The sequence below is a fragment of the Eschrichtius robustus genome, chromosome 9, assembly GCF_028021215.1.
Source record: "Eschrichtius robustus isolate mEscRob2 chromosome 9, mEscRob2.pri, whole genome shotgun sequence".
NCBI classification, from domain to species: domain Eukaryota; kingdom Metazoa; phylum Chordata; class Mammalia; order Artiodactyla; family Eschrichtiidae; genus Eschrichtius; species Eschrichtius robustus.
The window spans coordinates 41,921,214-41,927,810 of record NC_090832.1 but is presented as its reverse complement, the minus strand read 5'-3'; the positions used below and the strand labels follow the sequence as shown (position 1 = coordinate 41,927,810).

Here is a 6,597-nt window from a genome sequence, read left to right as displayed (position 1 = left end):
TTGTGCTCCTCCTACCGTCTCACTGTGGTTTCTCCTCTGTCCTTGGACGTGAGGTATCCTCCTTGGTGAAGTCCAGTGTCTTCCTGTCGATGATTGTCCAGCAGCCGGTTGTGATTCTGGTGCTCTCGCAAGAGGGACTGAGAGCACGTCCTTGTACTCCGCCATCTTGGTTGATCTCGAGTTAATACTTTTTATCAATCTTATTACCTTCAACAGGGGCAGTTAACTAAATTTTGGATGACCTAAACATGGAGCCTTCTAATTTATATCACAGTGAAAGTGTATCAAGAAAGGATAAGGAGTTTAATTCTGCCTCTCTGGCTATCATTTTGCATGATCCAGATATGTGCTTCTTATATTCTTTTCGTAAACAAAGTGCACCTGGGCTCCCATTTGTTTTATTTGATCGTTTGTGTTTCACACATGCCTGCAGATCTTCTGCTTGATTCCATGTACTGTGATGAGAGTGTCTACTCCTTGGGATTCTGTCCTTCATCATATCATTTTTAAAAAAAAATATGAAATATTTCAAACATACAAAATATTTTAAATTGATATAATCATCAACTGCCAACTTATGAATTAAAACATTAAAAATACATTAGAATCTTCCTACTTGTTTGCTACAGGAAACTAATTGACAAAACAGCAGGAGAACAAGCACTAAAAGTCAATCCATTCTTAAAAGCCATTGTAGTAAAAAGCATCAAATATTACTGAGACCTAAGTTTGTCTTCTGCACTGGGGATGTAAAAGAATTGGTATATGCTCTCTGGCCTCTTTTAATTTATTGGTGGGATATACCTGTAGAAGTTCTATTAAAAATTCAAGTATGTGAAATACGTTTCATGCCATGCTTCAACACTGATTGGTTGATCATAGTTGTCTGCAGAGCTGTGTTAAGAAGACTCCACCCAATGCCTTAGCCAGAAAGAGTACCAAGAATGACTAGTGAGATCTGTCATGAGCACAACAGAAAGGTATGAAGCACTAGTACTGTGTTTGGAGTGTCTGTCATTGTCTAAGAGCCTAGTAAGTGGTACAGGCACAGAAGTACAAAGTGACAAACTCAAATGAGTAGTCATCATAGAAGAGGTAATATTGAGCTGGCCCTTGGAAAAAGAAGCCCGAAAATTAACTGAAATTGCTTTTAGTGAGTAGAAAATGGGTAAGCAAAGTTGAGAAGATGGCAGTGAGCATGACATTTTGGGGGTTTTAAGCAGATTATTAGGCTAGGGTACAAAATATAATGTGATGAACTGTTTAAAATAGGTCAAATAGTCTTTCATCTAAATTTCTGCTTAGGCCCAGAGACTGAGAACAAAATATTACATGACAGGTATTCCCATATCCCAAATTAAGGTACCTGAGAACTAGTTTTGAGAACCTTAGCTCTCCTTTCACACACAGTCTTTAAAAGAGCTTAGAGAGGCTAAGAGTTGGAGAGAATTGTTGAGGTGCTCTTAATCTCACCCTTGCCCTCATGGGGATGAGGAAGCATGCTGCTTTCTCTTCTCTTCCCGTTACAGGGCTTCAGTCAACCAGAGAGCTGGATATGAGGTTAGGCCTACCTTAGATGCTATCATTCAAGCTGTGTAGCATTCAGACAAGATTCTTTATCCCTCTCAGAGAGTCTGTGAGCTGATTGGGGGCCACAGAGGACAGGTGTTATAAACACTTGAGAAATAAAAGGTGAGAGGCGAATTCTGGAGTTTCTTTCTCTGACAATAGGACAAAATTTGGTGACTATATTTGTTTAACCTGAACTCCCACAATTTGATAGTTATGAAATTTATGTATTTACTAAGGACCAAAAATGAACTAGATTTCCAACCTGGCATTCCCTTAGATCCTTTCCAAGAAGCCCACATGGGTAGGTGAAGAGACCTCAGCAGAAGCAGGTGGACTTTGTACTGACAAATTCCCAGGAGCTAAGGGAAGACTGAAACAGTTATTCTGAGGAGCTGCATTCACTTCATAAACAGAAATTCAGTTGTGAAATTCCAGCGATGATGGAGAGGGAGGTCTCTGAAGAATACTCATAGCTCCATATATTTGTCAGAATTCTTCATTTCAGGAATAAGCAAACAAGAATTTATTACAGGTTATTTTCATAACCTACACAGTCTTGGGAGTTCCAGGAAACCAGTTTTAAAAATATAAAACTAGGAATATCAGTAGCCGGAAGAAATAACCAACCTCATCACAGAACTGGCTTTTGAATCGGGAAAATTACAGCTGCTGCTTCACACAGACAGAAACTTAGAATATCAGACCAAATGCTAGAACCTCTGCTAGAGTGATCCTGAAGAATCAAAGGCCTCTGCTTACAAGAAGAGTCCATCTCCTCATCCATGGCTGCTGCCTCCTGTTACTCTCTTTCTCTGGCTGACATAGAAATTAGGGCCTGTCTAGGACCCTAACCATAAGCTAATGGTAATACAGCTGTTGGTGTTCTAACCTGGTAAGTATAGGAAGTGTACTCAAAAAAGACGGTTGGTGCAAGTGCTAAACTAGTGGAACTCCAGTATCTACCACATACTTCAAGAAAGACAGCTTTAGATCCTTTAACAACCAGAGGAAGCCAATGACATATCACAATATGCATGTGTAGTAAGCCCAGCAAGACTTTTCTGTTACTTATTTCTAACTTAATTACATTCGGGCCACAGAATATACTCTGTGTGGTTTCAATCCATTTACATTTTTTCATCCTTGTTTTATGACTCTCTATTTTATTTGGAATGTTGAAATTTTTTTATATTTAATGTAAGTGGTTGGGTTTAAATCTGCTGTGTTGCTATTTTTTTTTTTTTAATTCTGTTTTTTTTTTCTCTTTTTCCTGTTGTCCTGAACTCTCTTCTGGATTAATTTAGTATTTTTTTTTAGTATTCCATCTTATCTCTACTATTGGCTTATAGCTATTGCTTTTTGTTTTATTTATTTATATTGTTTTAGAAATTGCTCAATGGTTTACAATATGCATTTTAATTTATCACAGTCTACTTTCAAATAATGTTACGTCATTTACATCTAATGTAAGAATCTTACAACAGCACAGATCCATTTCATGCTCCAATTCTTTATTTTATTGTTGTCAAATAATTTACTTCTACATGTTAAACCCCAAAATACATTGTCATTTTTTTTTTTTTTTGGTCTCTTACGGATGGCTTTTTTTTTTTTTTTTTCTTGGTGTAGAACATTTATTTATTTATTCCATGAAACACTTAAAGTTTAGGTCAGTGGGAAATAATTTTAATCAAAGAATTGTACATTTTCTTCCCACATATCTTGCTTTGTATTAGGAAATGACATTGTGATCCATTTCACTACAATATTACAAAATATTTACAAGAAAATATTAAAAATAACTCAAACATGAAAGGCAAGATGGGGTGAAATAAACTGGTTTTTTAGAAATCTCTACTCCAGTGCCCATAGCACACAAGAAGAGAATCAAAAGAGATAAGTAACAAAGATCCCCTTGATGACGAGTTTCCGAGGAATTGGAGTAGGGGAAGAAGTGGGATGAAAATGGTGGTATGAACGGGGATGGATGTTAGCAGCACTGCTTCAATAACCAATCTATTTTGAATGAAATACCCTCTTTTATATGCAGTAAATTCTGAACAAGGCTAAACTTTAGGATATTCCTTGAACTGAAATTAAAAATACCCTGACAGTGAAAGTGGCTCTTTCACCTAAGTTGAATAAAAGCCTCTCTCTCCATGAACCACTGACGTGAAGAGAAGCCTGTTCTAGCATCAAAAGCTGTCACAGCAGCCCTTCCATCTCTTTCATGAACGCTTCATAAACATCATCCTTAGTTTGTACTGAGACGGGAACAGATGGACCGGATTTGGGGGCTGCTTTGGCGAGAGGCACAGCAGAATCATCCTCTGACTTTCTCTGGGGAGTAGCAGTAGCCCCTTTATTCTCCCGACGTACCCTCAGTGCGGTGGGCACAAATCTAGTAATCTCCGCCTTGGGATTAGTGATCTGTGGCTTGGCACTGATGGTAGCTGTGGCTTTCTTCTCAATGGTGGCTGCGCTTGTATCATCCGCCTTGGGTCGCTGAATCAAGTTGGGTGGAGCACTTAAAACCCCTGGGTTCGGCAAAGGAGCTGGTGGGAAAAGCCCAGGTGGGGCAGGTCCAAGTGGAGGCACCAAAGGTGGGCGCATCATGCCAGGACGAGGTGGAGGGATACCTGGAGGTGCAGGGGGAGGTAGCCTGGGTGGGGGTCCCCGAGGAGGAGGGCCAGGAGGCAGACCTGGAGGTGGACCGGGGGGAGGGCCAGGGGGTCGACCTGGTGGTGGTCCTGGAGGTAAAAGTCGGGGTAAAGGCCCTCGGAGTCCTGGCATTCCGGGTGGTCTCAGGAATGGAGGAGCTCCTGGAGGTGGTCCAGGAGGAAGGCCTGTAGGTGGTCCAGGTGGCCGTAAAGGTGGAGCAGGTGGTGGTCCAAGAGGAGGTGGTCCTGGCATGGGAGGTGCTTGTATCTGAGAGGGAGGAACAGACTGCGGAGGCCCCTGCTGCTGGGAAGAAGCAGATGTGCCATCAGAAAGAGATTCCTCCTTATGCTGTTTCTGTGTCTGCTTTTCTGCTTCAGAATCATCAGAATCTTCATCATCGTCTTCTGAAAATTCCTCTACTTCTCGTCCCTCCTCAGGGATTTCCTGACCTGCCATTCGAAGCATCATGGCTTGAAGAGGAGTCAGCTCCTTCATGTTCTTCTTCTTCTTCTTCCTTGATTTCCCAGGCATATCTGCAAATCGTACACTCAGACCTGACTTCTTTTCTTCATTGTTTTCTCTCTCATTATCATCACGGTGCACAAATTCATCCCCTTCACTTTCTCCATCTGATCTGTCAGTGTCGCTGTCATCAGTACTATCGTCATGCTTATCTTGATCCATGTCTTCAGGATAGCCGTCATCTTCACTGGTGCTGGAAATATCATCATCATGACCCCGTTGAGCAAGTTCGGGACTATATAACATGTCTTCATCTCGCCTACGAGGGGGAAGATCCAGGGCAAAGCCCACTTTACGGCCATACATTTGCAAGACTTGAGGAGGAGGTGGACCAGGGGGAGGACCAGGAGGTTTCCTGCCAGGGGGCAGACATGGAACACCATGTCCAAGAAGAGGAAGTATAGAAACTGCCCGAGTTGGAGGTCCATAGGCTGAGGTCTTCTTAAGGATGGAGGGTGGCTGGGCGCCAGGAAGTGGAATGTCCTGGATCAAGATGTTGGAAGGAGCATGCGGCATATCTGGCAAAGGAATACTCTCCACTTCCACATGCTGAGCATTCTTGACAGCATCAAAATATTGGCTAAGTTGAGCCCTCTTCTGTTCATATTCTACTTCTAGCTTTCTCAATTCTTTGTAAATATCTGGATTCTCTTTCTCATAGAGTCGTAAAATACGTTCAAAGGTTTCACGTAGCTTTTTACGCTTGTCTTTCAGCACTTTCTCATTTAACTGTGGCTGTTGCACTGGGTTAAACTCCATTTCATCCAATTTTTCCATGTCCCGGATAATTTGTTTGGGATCCTTCATCTTTAAAACTGCAGCTCGTACCATCATGCGCTGTTTTTTGTTCTTCTTTAATTCTCTCTTCCGAGCTTCTTTTCTGGCTTGGTCTGTGGGGTTCATAAATTTTCCACTCTTGGTGGATGATGTAGATCTCCGTCCCATGTTGACAATTTGTGTGGTTTACTTGCTTGTTTAAAAAACAAAACAAAAACAAAACCTAAAAACACTTCTGCTGGGCTCCTGGGACTGTGAGAAGCGGGGAGGGGACGATTTTCGGCCTCTTTGACTTCGTAGGGGCCTTCACCTCTGCCTCTCAGTCAGCCCCCCAGACACCGCCATCTTGAAACCTCGCGCCCCTCCGCCCCGGATGGCTTTTTTTTTTAAAAAATTTTTGGCTGCGTTGGGTCTTTGTTGCTGCGCGCAGGCTTTCTCTAGTTGCAGTGAGCAGGGGCTACTCTTCATTGTGGTGCATGGGCTTCTCATTGTGGTGGCTTCTCTTGTTGTGGAGCATGGGCTCTAGACATGTGGGCTTCAGTAGTTGTGTTGCGTGAGCTCAGTAGTTGTGGCTCGCAGGCTCTAGAGAGCAGGCTCAGTAGTTGTGGCTCGCAGGCTCTAGAGAGCAGGCTCAGTAGTTGTGGCACATGGGCTTAGTTGCTCCACGGCATGTGGGATCTTCCCGGCCCAGGGGTCGAACCTGTGTCCCCTGCATTGACAGGCGGATTCTTAACCACTGCACCACCAGTGAAGTCCCACATTGTCATTATTTTTGCTTTAAAGAGTAAACTTACATTTTTGATTAATTTTTCATTTTGATCTAATTTTAGACTTATAGAAATGTTGCAAAAAATGGTACAGAGATTTTGTGTATTCCTCCCTCAGCCTCCCAAATGTTAACATCTTACACGACATAGCACATTTTTCAAGACTAGGAACTTAACATTGGCATGATACTATTAAGTACAGATCTTATTAGAATTTTAACTGTTTTAGAAAAATTCAAAACAAGAAAAAAAAGACTTTTATGTTTGCTCACATATTGGCTGTTTTGGATGTTATTTA

General features: G+C 42.0%; 1 pseudogene; it reads right to left on the bottom strand.

The window, feature by feature from the left end:
* Positions 1–3,207: 3,207 nt before the first annotated feature.
* On the bottom strand, positions 3,208–5,894 carry LOC137769383 (WW domain-binding protein 11 pseudogene; annotated as a pseudogene).
* Positions 5,895–6,597: the final 703 nt, after the last annotated feature.